This window comes from Azolla caroliniana, unplaced genomic scaffold, assembly GCF_043228905.1.
Source record: "Azolla caroliniana isolate FFs.n. ecotype wild unplaced genomic scaffold, voAzoCaro1.0.p SCAF_118, whole genome shotgun sequence".
In the NCBI taxonomy this organism is placed as follows: domain Eukaryota; kingdom Viridiplantae; phylum Streptophyta; class Polypodiopsida; order Salviniales; family Salviniaceae; genus Azolla; species Azolla caroliniana.
Window position 1 is genome coordinate 1 of NW_028230553.1, and position 21,421 is coordinate 21,421.

The 21,421-nt window shown below is 52.0% G+C and overlaps 14 non-coding genes across 14 annotated transcripts; all 14 read right to left on the minus strand.

The window, feature by feature from the left end:
• Positions 1 to 410: 410 nt before the first annotated feature.
• On the minus strand, positions 411 to 482 carry TRNAM-CAU (transfer RNA methionine (anticodon CAU)). The gene has a single exon. It is a non-coding gene; the product is annotated as a tRNA-Met (tRNA).
• A 1,468-nt stretch (positions 483 to 1,950) lies between these two features.
• On the minus strand, positions 1,951 to 2,022 carry TRNAM-CAU (transfer RNA methionine (anticodon CAU)). The gene has a single exon. It is a non-coding gene; the product is annotated as a tRNA-Met (tRNA).
• A 1,468-nt stretch (positions 2,023 to 3,490) lies between these two features.
• Positions 3,491 to 3,562, minus strand: TRNAM-CAU (transfer RNA methionine (anticodon CAU)). Its single transcript has one exon. It is a non-coding gene; the product is annotated as a tRNA-Met (tRNA).
• A 1,468-nt stretch (positions 3,563 to 5,030) lies between these two features.
• TRNAM-CAU (transfer RNA methionine (anticodon CAU)) lies at positions 5,031 to 5,102 on the minus strand. Its single transcript has one exon. It is a non-coding gene; the product is annotated as a tRNA-Met (tRNA).
• Positions 5,103 to 6,570: 1,468 nt separating this feature from the next.
• Positions 6,571 to 6,642, minus strand: TRNAM-CAU (transfer RNA methionine (anticodon CAU)). Its single transcript has one exon. It is a non-coding gene; the product is annotated as a tRNA-Met (tRNA).
• A 1,468-nt stretch (positions 6,643 to 8,110) lies between these two features.
• On the minus strand, positions 8,111 to 8,182 carry TRNAM-CAU (transfer RNA methionine (anticodon CAU)). Its single transcript has one exon. It is a non-coding gene; the product is annotated as a tRNA-Met (tRNA).
• A 1,468-nt stretch (positions 8,183 to 9,650) lies between these two features.
• On the minus strand, positions 9,651 to 9,722 carry TRNAM-CAU (transfer RNA methionine (anticodon CAU)). The gene has a single exon. It is a non-coding gene; the product is annotated as a tRNA-Met (tRNA).
• A 1,468-nt stretch (positions 9,723 to 11,190) lies between these two features.
• On the minus strand, positions 11,191 to 11,262 carry TRNAM-CAU (transfer RNA methionine (anticodon CAU)). The gene has a single exon. It is a non-coding gene; the product is annotated as a tRNA-Met (tRNA).
• Positions 11,263 to 12,730: 1,468 nt separating this feature from the next.
• On the minus strand, positions 12,731 to 12,802 carry TRNAM-CAU (transfer RNA methionine (anticodon CAU)). Its single transcript has one exon. It is a non-coding gene; the product is annotated as a tRNA-Met (tRNA).
• A 1,468-nt stretch (positions 12,803 to 14,270) lies between these two features.
• Positions 14,271 to 14,342, minus strand: TRNAM-CAU (transfer RNA methionine (anticodon CAU)). Its single transcript has one exon. It is a non-coding gene; the product is annotated as a tRNA-Met (tRNA).
• Positions 14,343 to 15,810: 1,468 nt separating this feature from the next.
• Positions 15,811 to 15,882, minus strand: TRNAM-CAU (transfer RNA methionine (anticodon CAU)). The gene has a single exon. It is a non-coding gene; the product is annotated as a tRNA-Met (tRNA).
• A 1,468-nt stretch (positions 15,883 to 17,350) lies between these two features.
• On the minus strand, positions 17,351 to 17,422 carry TRNAM-CAU (transfer RNA methionine (anticodon CAU)). The gene has a single exon. It is a non-coding gene; the product is annotated as a tRNA-Met (tRNA).
• A 1,468-nt stretch (positions 17,423 to 18,890) lies between these two features.
• TRNAM-CAU (transfer RNA methionine (anticodon CAU)) lies at positions 18,891 to 18,962 on the minus strand. Its single transcript has one exon. It is a non-coding gene; the product is annotated as a tRNA-Met (tRNA).
• A 1,468-nt stretch (positions 18,963 to 20,430) lies between these two features.
• On the minus strand, positions 20,431 to 20,502 carry TRNAM-CAU (transfer RNA methionine (anticodon CAU)). The gene has a single exon. It is a non-coding gene; the product is annotated as a tRNA-Met (tRNA).
• Between the last annotated feature and the right edge of the window lie 919 nt (positions 20,503 to 21,421).

A 21,421-nucleotide genomic window follows, 5' to 3' on the forward strand; every position in this document is an offset into this window, starting at 1 on the left:
GCAGCGTGGTTGGAATTCTCAATTGCGGTTTCCGTCCAAGGTGCTCATACGTACAACCGTAATGCGTGGTCTTCCTCTGCGTTATTCCAGGTGACACGAGTCTCGAGTAAGCGTCGGTCATTCCCAAGAACTTGAACCGCAGATTTGACCAGTAAGCGAGCAGATACCTATTACATCCGACTTTGACGTGATCGCCAAATGTATTCGGAAGCCCCAAGTAAGGCACCGTCATGGCGGTCACTTCGCAGGCTCATTCCTCTTAACCTTCCACACGTGCGCGGTTAGCAATCCCTAAAGAACTCCTCGAACGAAGCTCGGGCGGTAACGTCTTGAATAAGGACCCACGCAAGGAGGCGAGGGAAACAAGATCGTAGCGGTGGTTTTGACGTACAGCTAATTCAACCGCGCGGTATCAGAGCGAGGTTTCGATCCTCGGACCTGTGGGTTATGGGCCCACCACGCTTCCGCTGCGCCACTCTGATGCGGATGACTTGAAAGCCAAAGAGAGATAAAGAATTCAAAGAGAACGACGCGAGAGCTCTTGCTTATTTCTCCATGTTAATCTACTCGAGAAGCCATGGAAACGTTGTAAACAAGGTCGAGGTTAGCAAATGGAGCGTGAACAACCCGAGCATGAGCACGGCGGGTGGCCTCGTTAAGTAGTATGGATGTTCCTACCTACTCGGCGCACGTCAATGTGTCTGCCTCGTTCGTTCTTGCTACGGACTTGGAGCGGGAGAACACCCTCTTGTGGGCAACGCGAGAGAGAGGGCGACCTGATTATTCTTGAGCATGGCGACATACCACATTGGCTCGCTAGGAAACCGTCTTCCTCACCTTGGCGCGTCGAGGCCTTGTGTCACCCGTTGGACTCGGGTCGCCGCTTCTATGGTTGCACCGAACTGGGAAAATGATCGACGATAGTTTCACACCAGTTTCCGTTCCCTTTCGGGAACCCTCAAACGCTATATGGTACGTGCCACAAACCTCGGGAAGCGACCCCCCCTCGAAACTAGGTCATACGGCCTCCAGCCCGATGACGTGCGGACGTGGAAGGTTTGTCGACTAGCAAACAACCCGAGCCTTGCAGCATTCCGAGAACGTTGTCATTCGTTACAGCGAGGACCTTCCTGTTTCTTCTCCGTTGACGTTGCATTGGAAAGGAAAGGGGAACAAGAGAACGCATTTCAACCGTTTTGTTTTGATCAGGGGTTGTTGGTGCGCGTCATTTGGCTCACGCTAAATCTCAAAGGCTGCAGCTAGAGTTTTGACGATGTTAAAAGGTGGTTACGTATCCCACCGATCTATGGCTTTGTTCGGTAAAACCTGCAAGGCGAGACGATGTTGCCAGGATGTTTGGTCGGGAAGACGAGTCCGCAACCTTGGATGGATTGGTAGATGGAGGGTAAATTGCACCAACATTGTCAACGGTAAGTTCTAACGTGTTGCATTGAACGTCGTGCCGTAACGGCTCCCGTCGAAAGCAAAAGAAAGACGTGAAAGAGAGCATCAAGTCTGATGCGCGGTTGCGGGGAATGTTGCAGCGTGGTTGGAATTCTCAATTGCGGTTTCCGTCCAAGGTGCTCATACGTACAACCGTAATGCGTGGTCTTCCTCTGCGTTATTCCAGGTGACACGAGTCTCGAGTAAGCGTCGGTCATTCCCAAGAACTTGAACCGCAGATTTGACCAGTAAGCGAGCAGATACCTATTACATCCGACTTTGACGTGATCGCCAAATGTATTCGGAAGCCCCAAGTAAGGCACCGTCATGGCGGTCACTTCGCAGGCTCATTCCTCTTAACCTTCCACACGTGCGCGGTTAGCAATCCCTAAAGAACTCCTCGAACGAAGCTCGGGCGGTAACGTCTTGAATAAGGACCCACGCAAGGAGGCGAGGGAAACAAGATCGTAGCGGTGGTTTTGACGTACAGCTAATTCAACCGCGCGGTATCAGAGCGAGGTTTCGATCCTCGGACCTGTGGGTTATGGGCCCACCACGCTTCCGCTGCGCCACTCTGATGCGGATGACTTGAAAGCCAAAGAGAGATAAAGAATTCAAAGAGAACGACGCGAGAGCTCTTGCTTATTTCTCCATGTTAATCTACTCGAGAAGCCATGGAAACGTTGTAAACAAGGTCGAGGTTAGCAAATGGAGCGTGAACAACCCGAGCATGAGCACGGCGGGTGGCCTCGTTAAGTAGTATGGATGTTCCTACCTACTCGGCGCACGTCAATGTGTCTGCCTCGTTCGTTCTTGCTACGGACTTGGAGCGGGAGAACACCCTCTTGTGGGCAACGCGAGAGAGAGGGCGACCTGATTATTCTTGAGCATGGCGACATACCACATTGGCTCGCTAGGAAACCGTCTTCCTCACCTTGGCGCGTCGAGGCCTTGTGTCACCCGTTGGACTCGGGTCGCCGCTTCTATGGTTGCACCGAACTGGGAAAATGATCGACGATAGTTTCACACCAGTTTCCGTTCCCTTTCGGGAACCCTCAAACGCTATATGGTACGTGCCACAAACCTCGGGAAGCGACCCCCCCTCGAAACTAGGTCATACGGCCTCCAGCCCGATGACGTGCGGACGTGGAAGGTTTGTCGACTAGCAAACAACCCGAGCCTTGCAGCATTCCGAGAACGTTGTCATTCGTTACAGCGAGGACCTTCCTGTTTCTTCTCCGTTGACGTTGCATTGGAAAGGAAAGGGGAACAAGAGAACGCATTTCAACCGTTTTGTTTTGATCAGGGGTTGTTGGTGCGCGTCATTTGGCTCACGCTAAATCTCAAAGGCTGCAGCTAGAGTTTTGACGATGTTAAAAGGTGGTTACGTATCCCACCGATCTATGGCTTTGTTCGGTAAAACCTGCAAGGCGAGACGATGTTGCCAGGATGTTTGGTCGGGAAGACGAGTCCGCAACCTTGGATGGATTGGTAGATGGAGGGTAAATTGCACCAACATTGTCAACGGTAAGTTCTAACGTGTTGCATTGAACGTCGTGCCGTAACGGCTCCCGTCGAAAGCAAAAGAAAGACGTGAAAGAGAGCATCAAGTCTGATGCGCGGTTGCGGGGAATGTTGCAGCGTGGTTGGAATTCTCAATTGCGGTTTCCGTCCAAGGTGCTCATACGTACAACCGTAATGCGTGGTCTTCCTCTGCGTTATTCCAGGTGACACGAGTCTCGAGTAAGCGTCGGTCATTCCCAAGAACTTGAACCGCAGATTTGACCAGTAAGCGAGCAGATACCTATTACATCCGACTTTGACGTGATCGCCAAATGTATTCGGAAGCCCCAAGTAAGGCACCGTCATGGCGGTCACTTCGCAGGCTCATTCCTCTTAACCTTCCACACGTGCGCGGTTAGCAATCCCTAAAGAACTCCTCGAACGAAGCTCGGGCGGTAACGTCTTGAATAAGGACCCACGCAAGGAGGCGAGGGAAACAAGATCGTAGCGGTGGTTTTGACGTACAGCTAATTCAACCGCGCGGTATCAGAGCGAGGTTTCGATCCTCGGACCTGTGGGTTATGGGCCCACCACGCTTCCGCTGCGCCACTCTGATGCGGATGACTTGAAAGCCAAAGAGAGATAAAGAATTCAAAGAGAACGACGCGAGAGCTCTTGCTTATTTCTCCATGTTAATCTACTCGAGAAGCCATGGAAACGTTGTAAACAAGGTCGAGGTTAGCAAATGGAGCGTGAACAACCCGAGCATGAGCACGGCGGGTGGCCTCGTTAAGTAGTATGGATGTTCCTACCTACTCGGCGCACGTCAATGTGTCTGCCTCGTTCGTTCTTGCTACGGACTTGGAGCGGGAGAACACCCTCTTGTGGGCAACGCGAGAGAGAGGGCGACCTGATTATTCTTGAGCATGGCGACATACCACATTGGCTCGCTAGGAAACCGTCTTCCTCACCTTGGCGCGTCGAGGCCTTGTGTCACCCGTTGGACTCGGGTCGCCGCTTCTATGGTTGCACCGAACTGGGAAAATGATCGACGATAGTTTCACACCAGTTTCCGTTCCCTTTCGGGAACCCTCAAACGCTATATGGTACGTGCCACAAACCTCGGGAAGCGACCCCCCCTCGAAACTAGGTCATACGGCCTCCAGCCCGATGACGTGCGGACGTGGAAGGTTTGTCGACTAGCAAACAACCCGAGCCTTGCAGCATTCCGAGAACGTTGTCATTCGTTACAGCGAGGACCTTCCTGTTTCTTCTCCGTTGACGTTGCATTGGAAAGGAAAGGGGAACAAGAGAACGCATTTCAACCGTTTTGTTTTGATCAGGGGTTGTTGGTGCGCGTCATTTGGCTCACGCTAAATCTCAAAGGCTGCAGCTAGAGTTTTGACGATGTTAAAAGGTGGTTACGTATCCCACCGATCTATGGCTTTGTTCGGTAAAACCTGCAAGGCGAGACGATGTTGCCAGGATGTTTGGTCGGGAAGACGAGTCCGCAACCTTGGATGGATTGGTAGATGGAGGGTAAATTGCACCAACATTGTCAACGGTAAGTTCTAACGTGTTGCATTGAACGTCGTGCCGTAACGGCTCCCGTCGAAAGCAAAAGAAAGACGTGAAAGAGAGCATCAAGTCTGATGCGCGGTTGCGGGGAATGTTGCAGCGTGGTTGGAATTCTCAATTGCGGTTTCCGTCCAAGGTGCTCATACGTACAACCGTAATGCGTGGTCTTCCTCTGCGTTATTCCAGGTGACACGAGTCTCGAGTAAGCGTCGGTCATTCCCAAGAACTTGAACCGCAGATTTGACCAGTAAGCGAGCAGATACCTATTACATCCGACTTTGACGTGATCGCCAAATGTATTCGGAAGCCCCAAGTAAGGCACCGTCATGGCAGTCACTTCGCAGGCTCATTCCTCTTAACCTTCCACACGTGCGCGGTTAGCAATCCCTAAAGAACTCCTCGAACGAAGCTCGGGCGGTAACGTCTTGAATAAGGACCCACGCAAGGAGGCGAGGGAAACAAGATCGTAGCGGTGGTTTTGACGTACAGCTAATTCAACCGCGCGGTATCAGAGCGAGGTTTCGATCCTCGGACCTGTGGGTTATGGGCCCACCACGCTTCCGCTGCGCCACTCTGATGCGGATGACTTGAAAGCCAAAGAGAGATAAAGAATTCAAAGAGAACGACGCGAGAGCTCTTGCTTATTTCTCCATGTTAATCTACTCGAGAAGCCATGGAAACGTTGTAAACAAGGTCGAGGTTAGCAAATGGAGCGTGAACAACCCGAGCATGAGCACGGCGGGTGGCCTCGTTAAGTAGTATGGATGTTCCTACCTACTCGGCGCACGTCAATGTGTCTGCCTCGTTCGTTCTTGCTACGGACTTGGAGCGGGAGAACACCCTCTTGTGGGCAACGCGAGAGAGAGGGCGACCTGATTATTCTTGAGCATGGCGACATACCACATTGGCTCGCTAGGAAACCGTCTTCCTCACCTTGGCGCGTCGAGGCCTTGTGTCACCCGTTGGACTCGGGTCGCCGCTTCTATGGTTGCACCGAACTGGGAAAATGATCGACGATAGTTTCACACCAGTTTCCGTTCCCTTTCGGGAACCCTCAAACGCTATATGGTACGTGCCACAAACCTCGGGAAGCGACCCCCCCTCGAAACTAGGTCATACGGCCTCCAGCCCGATGACGTGCGGACGTGGAAGGTTTGTCGACTAGCAAACAACCCGAGCCTTGCAGCATTCCGAGAACGTTGTCATTCGTTACAGCGAGGACCTTCCTGTTTCTTCTCCGTTGACGTTGCATTGGAAAGGAAAGGGGAACAAGAGAACGCATTTCAACCGTTTTGTTTTGATCAGGGGTTGTTGGTGCGCGTCATTTGGCTCACGCTAAATCTCAAAGGCTGCAGCTAGAGTTTTGACGATGTTAAAAGGTGGTTACGTATCCCACCGATCTATGGCTTTGTTCGGTAAAACCTGCAAGGCGAGACGATGTTGCCAGGATGTTTGGTCGGGAAGACGAGTCCGCAACCTTGGATGGATTGGTAGATGGAGGGTAAATTGCACCAACATTGTCAACGGTAAGTTCTAACGTGTTGCATTGAACGTCGTGCCGTAACGGCTCCCGTCGAAAGCAAAAGAAAGACGTGAAAGAGAGCATCAAGTCTGATGCGCGGTTGCGGGGAATGTTGCAGCGTGGTTGGAATTCTCAATTGCGGTTTCCGTCCAAGGTGCTCATACGTACAACCGTAATGCGTGGTCTTCCTCTGCGTTATTCCAGGTGACACGAGTCTCGAGTAAGCGTCGGTCATTCCCAAGAACTTGAACCGCAGATTTGACCAGTAAGCGAGCAGATACCTATTACATCCGACTTTGACGTGATCGCCAAATGTATTCGGAAGCCCCAAGTAAGGCACCGTCATGGCGGTCACTTCGCAGGCTCATTCCTCTTAACCTTCCACACGTGCGCGGTTAGCAATCCCTAAAGAACTCCTCGAACGAAGCTCGGGCGGTAACGTCTTGAATAAGGACCCACGCAAGGAGGCGAGGGAAACAAGATCGTAGCGGTGGTTTTGACGTACAGCTAATTCAACCGCGCGGTATCAGAGCGAGGTTTCGATCCTCGGACCTGTGGGTTATGGGCCCACCACGCTTCCGCTGCGCCACTCTGATGCGGATGACTTGAAAGCCAAAGAGAGATAAAGAATTCAAAGAGAACGACGCGAGAGCTCTTGCTTATTTCTCCATGTTAATCTACTCGAGAAGCCATGGAAACGTTGTAAACAAGGTCGAGGTTAGCAAATGGAGCGTGAACAACCCGAGCATGAGCACGGCGGGTGGCCTCGTTAAGTAGTATGGATGTTCCTACCTACTCGGCGCACGTCAATGTGTCTGCCTCGTTCGTTCTTGCTACGGACTTGGAGCGGGAGAACACCCTCTTGTGGGCAACGCGAGAGAGAGGGCGACCTGATTATTCTTGAGCATGGCGACATACCACATTGGCTCGCTAGGAAACCGTCTTCCTCACCTTGGCGCGTCGAGGCCTTGTGTCACCCGTTGGACTCGGGTCGCCGCTTCTATGGTTGCACCGAACTGGGAAAATGATCGACGATAGTTTCACACCAGTTTCCGTTCCCTTTCGGGAACCCTCAAACGCTATATGGTACGTGCCACAAACCTCGGGAAGCGACCCCCCCTCGAAACTAGGTCATACGGCCTCCAGCCCGATGACGTGCGGACGTGGAAGGTTTGTCGACTAGCAAACAACCCGAGCCTTGCAGCATTCCGAGAACGTTGTCATTCGTTACAGCGAGGACCTTCCTGTTTCTTCTCCGTTGACGTTGCATTGGAAAGGAAAGGGGAACAAGAGAACGCATTTCAACCGTTTTGTTTTGATCAGGGGTTGTTGGTGCGCGTCATTTGGCTCACGCTAAATCTCAAAGGCTGCAGCTAGAGTTTTGACGATGTTAAAAGGTGGTTACGTATCCCACCGATCTATGGCTTTGTTCGGTAAAACCTGCAAGGCGAGACGATGTTGCCAGGATGTTTGGTCGGGAAGACGAGTCCGCAACCTTGGATGGATTGGTAGATGGAGGGTAAATTGCACCAACATTGTCAACGGTAAGTTCTAACGTGTTGCATTGAACGTCGTGCCGTAACGGCTCCCGTCGAAAGCAAAAGAAAGACGTGAAAGAGAGCATCAAGTCTGATGCGCGGTTGCGGGGAATGTTGCAGCGTGGTTGGAATTCTCAATTGCGGTTTCCGTCCAAGGTGCTCATACGTACAACCGTAATGCGTGGTCTTCCTCTGCGTTATTCCAGGTGACACGAGTCTCGAGTAAGCGTCGGTCATTCCCAAGAACTTGAACCGCAGATTTGACCAGTAAGCGAGCAGATACCTATTACATCCGACTTTGACGTGATCGCCAAATGTATTCGGAAGCCCCAAGTAAGGCACCGTCATGGCGGTCACTTCGCAGGCTCATTCCTCTTAACCTTCCACACGTGCGCGGTTAGCAATCCCTAAAGAACTCCTCGAACGAAGCTCGGGCGGTAACGTCTTGAATAAGGACCCACGCAAGGAGGCGAGGGAAACAAGATCGTAGCGGTGGTTTTGACGTACAGCTAATTCAACCGCGCGGTATCAGAGCGAGGTTTCGATCCTCGGACCTGTGGGTTATGGGCCCACCACGCTTCCGCTGCGCCACTCTGATGCGGATGACTTGAAAGCCAAAGAGAGATAAAGAATTCAAAGAGAACGACGCGAGAGCTCTTGCTTATTTCTCCATGTTAATCTACTCGAGAAGCCATGGAAACGTTGTAAACAAGGTCGAGGTTAGCAAATGGAGCGTGAACAACCCGAGCATGAGCACGGCGGGTGGCCTCGTTAAGTAGTATGGATGTTCCTACCTACTCGGCGCACGTCAATGTGTCTGCCTCGTTCGTTCTTGCTACGGACTTGGAGCGGGAGAACACCCTCTTGTGGGCAACGCGAGAGAGAGGGCGACCTGATTATTCTTGAGCATGGCGACATACCACATTGGCTCGCTAGGAAACCGTCTTCCTCACCTTGGCGCGTCGAGGCCTTGTGTCACCCGTTGGACTCGGGTCGCCGCTTCTATGGTTGCACCGAACTGGGAAAATGATCGACGATAGTTTCACACCAGTTTCCGTTCCCTTTCGGGAACCCTCAAACGCTATATGGTACGTGCCACAAACCTCGGGAAGCGACCCCCCCTCGAAACTAGGTCATACGGCCTCCAGCCCGATGACGTGCGGACGTGGAAGGTTTGTCGACTAGCAAACAACCCGAGCCTTGCAGCATTCCGAGAACGTTGTCATTCGTTACAGCGAGGACCTTCCTGTTTCTTCTCCGTTGACGTTGCATTGGAAAGGAAAGGGGAACAAGAGAACGCATTTCAACCGTTTTGTTTTGATCAGGGGTTGTTGGTGCGCGTCATTTGGCTCACGCTAAATCTCAAAGGCTGCAGCTAGAGTTTTGACGATGTTAAAAGGTGGTTACGTATCCCACCGATCTATGGCTTTGTTCGGTAAAACCTGCAAGGCGAGACGATGTTGCCAGGATGTTTGGTCGGGAAGACGAGTCCGCAACCTTGGATGGATTGGTAGATGGAGGGTAAATTGCACCAACATTGTCAACGGTAAGTTCTAACGTGTTGCATTGAACGTCGTGCCGTAACGGCTCCCGTCGAAAGCAAAAGAAAGACGTGAAAGAGAGCATCAAGTCTGATGCGCGGTTGCGGGGAATGTTGCAGCGTGGTTGGAATTCTCAATTGCGGTTTCCGTCCAAGGTGCTCATACGTACAACCGTAATGCGTGGTCTTCCTCTGCGTTATTCCAGGTGACACGAGTCTCGAGTAAGCGTCGGTCATTCCCAAGAACTTGAACCGCAGATTTGACCAGTAAGCGAGCAGATACCTATTACATCCGACTTTGACGTGATCGCCAAATGTATTCGGAAGCCCCAAGTAAGGCACCGTCATGGCGGTCACTTCGCAGGCTCATTCCTCTTAACCTTCCACACGTGCGCGGTTAGCAATCCCTAAAGAACTCCTCGAACGAAGCTCGGGCGGTAACGTCTTGAATAAGGACCCACGCAAGGAGGCGAGGGAAACAAGATCGTAGCGGTGGTTTTGACGTACAGCTAATTCAACCGCGCGGTATCAGAGCGAGGTTTCGATCCTCGGACCTGTGGGTTATGGGCCCACCACGCTTCCGCTGCGCCACTCTGATGCGGATGACTTGAAAGCCAAAGAGAGATAAAGAATTCAAAGAGAACGACGCGAGAGCTCTTGCTTATTTCTCCATGTTAATCTACTCGAGAAGCCATGGAAACGTTGTAAACAAGGTCGAGGTTAGCAAATGGAGCGTGAACAACCCGAGCATGAGCACGGCGGGTGGCCTCGTTAAGTAGTATGGATGTTCCTACCTACTCGGCGCACGTCAATGTGTCTGCCTCGTTCGTTCTTGCTACGGACTTGGAGCGGGAGAACACCCTCTTGTGGGCAACGCGAGAGAGAGGGCGACCTGATTATTCTTGAGCATGGCGACATACCACATTGGCTCGCTAGGAAACCGTCTTCCTCACCTTGGCGCGTCGAGGCCTTGTGTCACCCGTTGGACTCGGGTCGCCGCTTCTATGGTTGCACCGAACTGGGAAAATGATCGACGATAGTTTCACACCAGTTTCCGTTCCCTTTCGGGAACCCTCAAACGCTATATGGTACGTGCCACAAACCTCGGGAAGCGACCCCCCCTCGAAACTAGGTCATACGGCCTCCAGCCCGATGACGTGCGGACGTGGAAGGTTTGTCGACTAGCAAACAACCCGAGCCTTGCAGCATTCCGAGAACGTTGTCATTCGTTACAGCGAGGACCTTCCTGTTTCTTCTCCGTTGACGTTGCATTGGAAAGGAAAGGGGAACAAGAGAACGCATTTCAACCGTTTTGTTTTGATCAGGGGTTGTTGGTGCGCGTCATTTGGCTCACGCTAAATCTCAAAGGCTGCAGCTAGAGTTTTGACGATGTTAAAAGGTGGTTACGTATCCCACCGATCTATGGCTTTGTTCGGTAAAACCTGCAAGGCGAGACGATGTTGCCAGGATGTTTGGTCGGGAAGACGAGTCCGCAACCTTGGATGGATTGGTAGATGGAGGGTAAATTGCACCAACATTGTCAACGGTAAGTTCTAACGTGTTGCATTGAACGTCGTGCCGTAACGGCTCCCGTCGAAAGCAAAAGAAAGACGTGAAAGAGAGCATCAAGTCTGATGCGCGGTTGCGGGGAATGTTGCAGCGTGGTTGGAATTCTCAATTGCGGTTTCCGTCCAAGGTGCTCATACGTACAACCGTAATGCGTGGTCTTCCTCTGCGTTATTCCAGGTGACACGAGTCTCGAGTAAGCGTCGGTCATTCCCAAGAACTTGAACCGCAGATTTGACCAGTAAGCGAGCAGATACCTATTACATCCGACTTTGACGTGATCGCCAAATGTATTCGGAAGCCCCAAGTAAGGCACCGTCATGGCAGTCACTTCGCAGGCTCATTCCTCTTAACCTTCCACACGTGCGCGGTTAGCAATCCCTAAAGAACTCCTCGAACGAAGCTCGGGCGGTAACGTCTTGAATAAGGACCCACGCAAGGAGGCGAGGGAAACAAGATCGTAGCGGTGGTTTTGACGTACAGCTAATTCAACCGCGCGGTATCAGAGCGAGGTTTCGATCCTCGGACCTGTGGGTTATGGGCCCACCACGCTTCCGCTGCGCCACTCTGATGCGGATGACTTGAAAGCCAAAGAGAGATAAAGAATTCAAAGAGAACGACGCGAGAGCTCTTGCTTATTTCTCCATGTTAATCTACTCGAGAAGCCATGGAAACGTTGTAAACAAGGTCGAGGTTAGCAAATGGAGCGTGAACAACCCGAGCATGAGCACGGCGGGTGGCCTCGTTAAGTAGTATGGATGTTCCTACCTACTCGGCGCACGTCAATGTGTCTGCCTCGTTCGTTCTTGCTACGGACTTGGAGCGGGAGAACACCCTCTTGTGGGCAACGCGAGAGAGAGGGCGACCTGATTATTCTTGAGCATGGCGACATACCACATTGGCTCGCTAGGAAACCGTCTTCCTCACCTTGGCGCGTCGAGGCCTTGTGTCACCCGTTGGACTCGGGTCGCCGCTTCTATGGTTGCACCGAACTGGGAAAATGATCGACGATAGTTTCACACCAGTTTCCGTTCCCTTTCGGGAACCCTCAAACGCTATATGGTACGTGCCACAAACCTCGGGAAGCGACCCCCCCTCGAAACTAGGTCATACGGCCTCCAGCCCGATGACGTGCGGACGTGGAAGGTTTGTCGACTAGCAAACAACCCGAGCCTTGCAGCATTCCGAGAACGTTGTCATTCGTTACAGCGAGGACCTTCCTGTTTCTTCTCCGTTGACGTTGCATTGGAAAGGAAAGGGGAACAAGAGAACGCATTTCAACCGTTTTGTTTTGATCAGGGGTTGTTGGTGCGCGTCATTTGGCTCACGCTAAATCTCAAAGGCTGCAGCTAGAGTTTTGACGATGTTAAAAGGTGGTTACGTATCCCACCGATCTATGGCTTTGTTCGGTAAAACCTGCAAGGCGAGACGATGTTGCCAGGATGTTTGGTCGGGAAGACGAGTCCGCAACCTTGGATGGATTGGTAGATGGAGGGTAAATTGCACCAACATTGTCAACGGTAAGTTCTAACGTGTTGCATTGAACGTCGTGCCGTAACGGCTCCCGTCGAAAGCAAAAGAAAGACGTGAAAGAGAGCATCAAGTCTGATGCGCGGTTGCGGGGAATGTTGCAGCGTGGTTGGAATTCTCAATTGCGGTTTCCGTCCAAGGTGCTCATACGTACAACCGTAATGCGTGGTCTTCCTCTGCGTTATTCCAGGTGACACGAGTCTCGAGTAAGCGTCGGTCATTCCCAAGAACTTGAACCGCAGATTTGACCAGTAAGCGAGCAGATACCTATTACATCCGACTTTGACGTGATCGCCAAATGTATTCGGAAGCCCCAAGTAAGGCACCGTCATGGCGGTCACTTCGCAGGCTCATTCCTCTTAACCTTCCACACGTGCGCGGTTAGCAATCCCTAAAGAACTCCTCGAACGAAGCTCGGGCGGTAACGTCTTGAATAAGGACCCACGCAAGGAGGCGAGGGAAACAAGATCGTAGCGGTGGTTTTGACGTACAGCTAATTCAACCGCGCGGTATCAGAGCGAGGTTTCGATCCTCGGACCTGTGGGTTATGGGCCCACCACGCTTCCGCTGCGCCACTCTGATGCGGATGACTTGAAAGCCAAAGAGAGATAAAGAATTCAAAGAGAACGACGCGAGAGCTCTTGCTTATTTCTCCATGTTAATCTACTCGAGAAGCCATGGAAACGTTGTAAACAAGGTCGAGGTTAGCAAATGGAGCGTGAACAACCCGAGCATGAGCACGGCGGGTGGCCTCGTTAAGTAGTATGGATGTTCCTACCTACTCGGCGCACGTCAATGTGTCTGCCTCGTTCGTTCTTGCTACGGACTTGGAGCGGGAGAACACCCTCTTGTGGGCAACGCGAGAGAGAGGGCGACCTGATTATTCTTGAGCATGGCGACATACCACATTGGCTCGCTAGGAAACCGTCTTCCTCACCTTGGCGCGTCGAGGCCTTGTGTCACCCGTTGGACTCGGGTCGCCGCTTCTATGGTTGCACCGAACTGGGAAAATGATCGACGATAGTTTCACACCAGTTTCCGTTCCCTTTCGGGAACCCTCAAACGCTATATGGTACGTGCCACAAACCTCGGGAAGCGACCCCCCCTCGAAACTAGGTCATACGGCCTCCAGCCCGATGACGTGCGGACGTGGAAGGTTTGTCGACTAGCAAACAACCCGAGCCTTGCAGCATTCCGAGAACGTTGTCATTCGTTACAGCGAGGACCTTCCTGTTTCTTCTCCGTTGACGTTGCATTGGAAAGGAAAGGGGAACAAGAGAACGCATTTCAACCGTTTTGTTTTGATCAGGGGTTGTTGGTGCGCGTCATTTGGCTCACGCTAAATCTCAAAGGCTGCAGCTAGAGTTTTGACGATGTTAAAAGGTGGTTACGTATCCCACCGATCTATGGCTTTGTTCGGTAAAACCTGCAAGGCGAGACGATGTTGCCAGGATGTTTGGTCGGGAAGACGAGTCCGCAACCTTGGATGGATTGGTAGATGGAGGGTAAATTGCACCAACATTGTCAACGGTAAGTTCTAACGTGTTGCATTGAACGCCGTGCCGTAACGGCTCCCGTCGAAAGCAAAAGAAAGACGTGAAAGAGAGCATCAAGTCTGATGCGCGGTTGCGGGGAATGTTGCAGCGTGGTTGGAATTCTCAATTGCGGTTTCCGTCCAAGGTGCTCATACGTACAACCGTAATGCGTGGTCTTCCTCTGCGTTATTCCAGGTGACACGAGTCTCGAGTAAGCGTCGGTCATTCCCAAGAACTTGAACCGCAGATTTGACCAGTAAGCGAGCAGATACCTATTACATCCGACTTTGACGTGATCGCCAAATGTATTCGGAAGCCCCAAGTAAGGCACCGTCATGGCAGTCACTTCGCAGGCTCATTCCTCTTAACCTTCCACACGTGCGCGGTTAGCAATCCCTAAAGAACTCCTCGAACGAAGCTCGGGCGGTAACGTCTTGAATAAGGACCCACGCAAGGAGGCGAGGGAAACAAGATCGTAGCGGTGGTTTTGACGTACAGCTAATTCAACCGCGCGGTATCAGAGCGAGGTTTCGATCCTCGGACCTGTGGGTTATGGGCCCACCACGCTTCCGCTGCGCCACTCTGATGCGGATGACTTGAAAGCCAAAGAGAGATAAAGAATTCAAAGAGAACGACGCGAGAGCTCTTGCTTATTTCTCCATGTTAATCTACTCGAGAAGCCATGGAAACGTTGTAAACAAGGTCGAGGTTAGCAAATGGAGCGTGAACAACCCGAGCATGAGCACGGCGGGTGGCCTCGTTAAGTAGTATGGATGTTCCTACCTACTCGGCGCACGTCAATGTGTCTGCCTCGTTCGTTCTTGCTACGGACTTGGAGCGGGAGAACACCCTCTTGTGGGCAACGCGAGAGAGAGGGCGACCTGATTATTCTTGAGCATGGCGACATACCACATTGGCTCGCTAGGAAACCGTCTTCCTCACCTTGGCGCGTCGAGGCCTTGTGTCACCCGTTGGACTCGGGTCGCCGCTTCTATGGTTGCACCGAACTGGGAAAATGATCGACGATAGTTTCACACCAGTTTCCGTTCCCTTTCGGGAACCCTCAAACGCTATATGGTACGTGCCACAAACCTCGGGAAGCGACCCCCCCTCGAAACTAGGTCATACGGCCTCCAGCCCGATGACGTGCGGACGTGGAAGGTTTGTCGACTAGCAAACAACCCGAGCCTTGCAGCATTCCGAGAACGTTGTCATTCGTTACAGCGAGGACCTTCCTGTTTCTTCTCCGTTGACGTTGCATTGGAAAGGAAAGGGGAACAAGAGAACGCATTTCAACCGTTTTGTTTTGATCAGGGGTTGTTGGTGCGCGTCATTTGGCTCACGCTAAATCTCAAAGGCTGCAGCTAGAGTTTTGACGATGTTAAAAGGTGGTTACGTATCCCACCGATCTATGGCTTTGTTCGGTAAAACCTGCAAGGCGAGACGATGTTGCCAGGATGTTTGGTCGGGAAGACGAGTCCGCAACCTTGGATGGATTGGTAGATGGAGGGTAAATTGCACCAACATTGTCAACGGTAAGTTCTAACGTGTTGCATTGAACGCCGTGCCGTAACGGCTCCCGTCGAAAGCAAAAGAAAGACGTGAAAGAGAGCATCAAGTCTGATGCGCGGTTGCGGGGAATGTTGCAGCGTGGTTGGAATTCTCAATTGCGGTTTCCGTCCAAGGTGCTCATACGTACAACCGTAATGCGTGGTCTTCCTCTGCGTTATTCCAGGTGACACGAGTCTCGAGTAAGCGTCGGTCATTCCCAAGAACTTGAACCGCAGATTTGACCAGTAAGCGAGCAGATACCTATTACATCCGACTTTGACGTGATCGCCAAATGTATTCGGAAGCCCCAAGTAAGGCACCGTCATGGCAGTCACTTCGCAGGCTCATTCCTCTTAACCTTCCACACGTGCGCGGTTAGCAATCCCTAAAGAACTCCTCGAACGAAGCTCGGGCGGTAACGTCTTGAATAAGGACCCACGCAAGGAGGCGAGGGAAACAAGATCGTAGCGGTGGTTTTGACGTACAGCTAATTCAACCGCGCGGTATCAGAGCGAGGTTTCGATCCTCGGACCTGTGGGTTATGGGCCCACCACGCTTCCGCTGCGCCACTCTGATGCGGATGACTTGAAAGCCAAAGAGAGATAAAGAATTCAAAGAGAACGACGCGAGAGCTCTTGCTTATTTCTCCATGTTAATCTACTCGAGAAGCCATGGAAACGTTGTAAACAAGGTCGAGGTTAGCAAATGGAGCGTGAACAACCCGAGCATGAGCACGGCGGGTGGCCTCGTTAAGTAGTATGGATGTTCCTACCTACTCGGCGCACGTCAATGTGTCTGCCTCGTTCGTTCTTGCTACGGACTTGGAGCGGGAGAACACCCTCTTGTGGGCAACGCGAGAGAGAGGGCGACCTGATTATTCTTGAGCATGGCGACATACCACATTGGCTCGCTAGGAAACCGTCTTCCTCACCTTGGCGCGTCGAGGCCTTGTGTCACCCGTTGGACTCGGGTCGCCGCTTCTATGGTTGCACCGAACTGGGAAAATGATCGACGATAGTTTCACACCAGTTTCCGTTCCCTTTCGGGAACCCTCAAACGCTATATGGTACGTGCCACAAACCTCGGGAAGCGACCCCCCCTCGAAACTAGGTCATACGGCCTCCAGCCCGATGACGTGCGGACGTGGAAGGTTTGTCGACTAGCAAACAACCCGAGCCTTGCAGCATTCCGAGAACGTTGTCATTCGTTACAGCGAGGACCTTCCTGTTTCTTCTCCGTTGACGTTGCATTGGAAAGGAAAGGGGAACAAGAGAACGCATTTCAACCGTTTTGTTTTGATCAGGGGTTGTTGGTGCGCGTCATTTGGCTCACGCTAAATCTCAAAGGCTGCAGCTAGAGTTTTGACGATGTTAAAAGGTGGTTACGTATCCCACCGATCTATGGCTTTGTTCGGTAAAACCTGCAAGGCGAGACGATGTTGCCAGGATGTTTGGTCGGGAAGACGAGTCCGCAACCTTGGATGGATTGGTAGATGGAGGGTAAATTGCACCAACATTGTCAACGGTAAGTTCTAACGTGTTGCATTGAACGCCGTGCCGTAACGGCTCCCGTCGAAAGCAAAAGAAAGACGTGAAAGAGAGCATCAAGTCTGATGCGCGGTTGCGGGGAATGTTGCAGCGTGGTTGGAATTCTCAATTGCGGTTTCCGTCCAAGGTGCTCATACGTACAACCGTAATGCGTGGTCTTCCTCTGCGTTATTCCAGGTGACACGAGTCTCGAGTAAGCGTCGGTCATTCCCAAGAACTTGAACCGCAGATTTGACCAGTAAGCGAGCAGATACCTATTACATCCGACTTTGACGTGATCGCCAAATGTATTCGGAAGCCCCAAGTAAGGCACCGTCATGGCAGTCACTTCGCAGGCTCATTCCTCTTAACCTTCCACACGTGCGCGGTTAGCAATCCCTAAAGAACTCCTCGAACGAAGCTCGGGCGGTAACGTCTTGAATAAGGACCCACGCAAGGAGGCGAGGGAAACAAGATCGTAGCGGTGGTTTTGACGTACAGCTAATTCAACCGCGCGGTATCAGAGCGAGGTTTCGATCCTCGGACCTGTGGGTTATGGGCCCACCACGCTTCCGCTGCGCCACTCTGATGCGGATGACTTGAAAGCCAAAGAGAGATAAAGAATTCAAAGAGAACGACGCGAGAGCTCTTGCTTATTTCTCCATGTTAATCTACTCGAGAAGCCATGGAAACGTTGTAAACAAGGTCGAGGTTAGCAAATGGAGCGTGAACAACCCGAGCATGAGCACGGCGGGTGGCCTCGTTAAGTAGTATGGATGTTCCTACCTACTCGGCGCACGTCAATGTGTCTGCCTCGTTCGTTCTTGCTACGGACTTGGAGCGGGAGAACACCCTCTTGTGGGCAACGCGAGAGAGAGGGCGACCTGATTATTCTTGAGCATGGCGACATACCACATTGGCTCGCTAGGAAACCGTCTTCCTCACCTTGGCGCGTCGAGGCCTTGTGTCACCCGTTGGACTCGGGTCGCCGCTTCTATGGTTGCACCGAACTGGGAAAATGATCGACGATAGTTTCACACCAGTTTCCGTTCCCTTTCGGGAACCCTCAAACGCTATATGGTACGTGCCACAAACCTCGGGAAGCGACCCCCCCTCGAAACTAGGTCATACGGCCTCCAGCCCGATGACGTGCGGACGTGGAAGGTTTGTCGACTAGCAAACAACCCGAGCCTTGCAGCATTCCGAGAACGTTGTCATTCGTTACAGCGAGGACCTTCCTGTTTCTTCTCCGTTGACGTTGCATTGGAAAGGAAAGGGGAACAAGAGAACGCATTTCAACCGTTTTGTTTTGATCAGGGGTTGTTGGTGCGCGTCATTTGGCTCACGCTAAATCTCAAAGGCTGCAGCTAGAGTTTTGACGATGTTAAAAGGTGGTTACGTATCCCACCGATCTATGGCTTTGTTCGGTAAAACCTGCAAGGCGAGACGATGTTGCCAGGATGTTTGGTCGGGAAGACGAGTCCGCAACCTTGGATGGATTGGTAGATGGACGGTAAATTGCACCAACATTGTCAACGGTAAGTTCTAACGTGTTGCATTGAACGCCGTGCCGTAACGGCTCCCGTCGAAAGCAAAAGAAAGACGTGAAAGAGAGCATCAAGTCTGATGCGCGGTTGCGGGGAATGTTGCAGCGTGGTTGGAATTCTCAATTGCGGTTTCCGTCCAAGGTGCTCATACGTACAACCGTAATGCGTGGTCTTCCTCTGCGTTATTCCAGGTGACACGAGTCTCGAGTAAGCGTCGGTCATTCCCAAGAACTTGAACCGCAGATTTGACCAGTAAGCGAGCAGATACCTATTACATCCGACTTTGACGTGATCGCCAAATGTATTCGGAAGCCCCAAGTAAGGCACCGTCATGGCAGTCACTTCGCAGGCTCATTCCTCTTAACCTTCCACACGTGCGCGGTTAGCAATCCCTAAAGAACTCCTCGAACGAAGCTCGGGCGGTAACGTCTTGAATAAGGACCCACGCAAGGAGGCGAGGGAAACAAGATCGTAGCGGTGGTTTTGACGTACAGCTAATTCAACCGCGCGGTATCAGAGCGAGGTTTCGATCCTCGGACCTGTGGGTTATGGGCCCACCACGCTTCCGCTGCGCCACTCTGATGCGGATGACTTGAAAGCCAAAGAGAGATAAAGAATTCAAAGAGAACGACGCGAGAGCTCTTGCTTATTTCTCCATGTTAATCTACTCGAGAAGCCATGGAAACGTTGTAAACAAGGTCGAGGTTAGCAAATGGAGCGTGAACAACCCGAGCATGAGCACGGCGGGTGGCCTCGTTAAGTAGTATGGATGTTCCTACCTACTCGGCGCACGTCAATGTGTCTGCCTCGTTCGTTCTTGCTACGGACTTGGAGCGGGAGAACACCCTCTTGTGGGCAACGCGAGAGAGAGGGCGACCTGATTATTCTTGAGCATGGCGACATACCACATTGGCTCGCTAGGAAACCGTCTTCCTCACCTTGGCGCGTCGAGGCCTTGTGTCACCCGTTGGACTCGGGTCGCCGCTTCTATGGTTGCACCGAACTGGGAAAATGATCGACGATAGTTTCACACCAGTTTCCGTTCCCTTTCGGGAACCCTCAAACGCTATATGGTACGTGCCACAAACCTCGGGAAGCGACCCCCCCTCGAAACTAGGTCATACGGCCTCCAGCCCGATGACGTGCGGACGTGGAAGGTTTGTCGACTAGCAAACAACCCGAGCCTTGCAGCATTCCGAGAACGTTGTCATTCGTTACAGCGAGGACCTTCCTGTTTCTTCTCCGTTGACGTTGCATTGGAAAGGAAAGGGGAACAAGAGAACGCATTTCAACCGTTTTGTTTTGATCAGGGGTTGTTGGTGCGCGTCATTTGGCTCACGCTAAATCTCAAAGGCTGCAGCTAGAGTTTTGACGATGTTAAAAGGTGGTTACGTATCCCACCGATCTATGGCTTTGTTCGGTAAAACCTGCAAGGCGAGACGATGTTGCCAGGATGTTTGGTCGGGAAGACGAGTCCGCAACCTTGGATGGATTGGTAGATGGACGGTAAATTGCACCAACATTGTCAACGGTAAGTTCTAACGTGTTGCATTGAACGCCGTGCCGTAACGGCTCCCGTCGAAAGCAAAAGAAAGACGTGAAAGAGAGCATCAAGTCTGATGCGCGGTTGCGGGGAATGTTGCAGCGTGGTTGGAATTCTCAATTGCGGTTTCCGTCCAAGGTGCTCATACGTACAACCGTAATGCGTGGTCTTCCTCTGCGTTATTCCAGGTGACACGAGTCTCGAGTAAGCGTCGGTCATTCCCAAGAACTTGAACCGCAGATTTGACCAGTAAGCGAGCAGATACCTATTACATCCGACTTTGACGTGATCGCCAAATGTATTCGGAAGCCCCAAGTAAGGCACCGTCATGGCAGTCACTTCGCAGGCTCATTCCTCTTAACCTTCCACACGTGCGCGGTTAGCAATCCCTAAAGAACTCCTCGAACGAAGCTCGGGCGGTAACGTCTTGAATAAGGACCCACGCAAGGAGGCGAGGGAAACAAGATCGTAGCGGTGGTTTTGACGTACAGCTAATTCAACCGCGCGGTATCAGAGCGAGGTTTCGATCCTCGGACCTGTGGGTTATGGGCCCACCACGCTTCCGCTGCGCCACTCTGATGCGGATGACTTGAAAGCCAAAGAGAGATAAAGAATTCAAAGAGAACGACGCGAGAGCTCTTGCTTATTTCTCCATGTTAATCTACTCGAGAAGCCATGGAAACGTTGTAAACAAGGTCGAGGTTAGCAAATGGAGCGTGAACAACCCGAGCATGAGCACGGCGGGTGGCCTCGTTAAGTAGTATGGATGTTCCTACCTACTCGGCGCACGTCAATGTGTCTGCCTCGTTCGTTCTTGCTACGGACTTGGAGCGGGAGAACACCCTCTTGTGGGCAACGCGAGAGAGAGGGCGACCTGATTATTCTTGAGCATGGCGACATACCACATTGGCTCGCTAGGAAACCGTCTTCCTCACCTTGGCGCGTCGAGGCCTTGTGTCACCCGTTGGACTCGGGTCGCCGCTTCTATGGTTGCACCGAACTGGGAAAATGATCGACGATAGTTTCACACCAGTTTCCGTTCCCTTTCGGGAACCCTCAAACGCTATATGGTACGTGCCACAAACCTCGGGAAGCGACCCCCCCTCGAAACTAGGTCATACGGCCTCCAGCCCGATGACGTGCGGACGTGGAAGGTTTGTCGACTAGCAAACAACCCGAGCCTTGCAGCATTCCGAGAACGTTGTCATTCGTTACAGCGAGGACCTTCCTGTTTCTTCTCCGTTGACGTTGCATTGGAAAGGAAAGGGGAACAAGAGAACGCATTTCAACCGTTTTGTTTTGATCAGGGGTTGTTGGTGCGCGTCATTTGGCTCACGCTAAATCTCAAAGGCTGCAGCTAGAGTTTTGACGATGTTAAAAGGTGGTTACGTATCCCACCGATCTATGGCTTTGTTCGGTAAAACCTGCAAGGCGAGACGATGTTGCCAGGATGTTTGGTCGGGAAGACGAGTCCGCAACCTTGGATGGATTGGTAGATG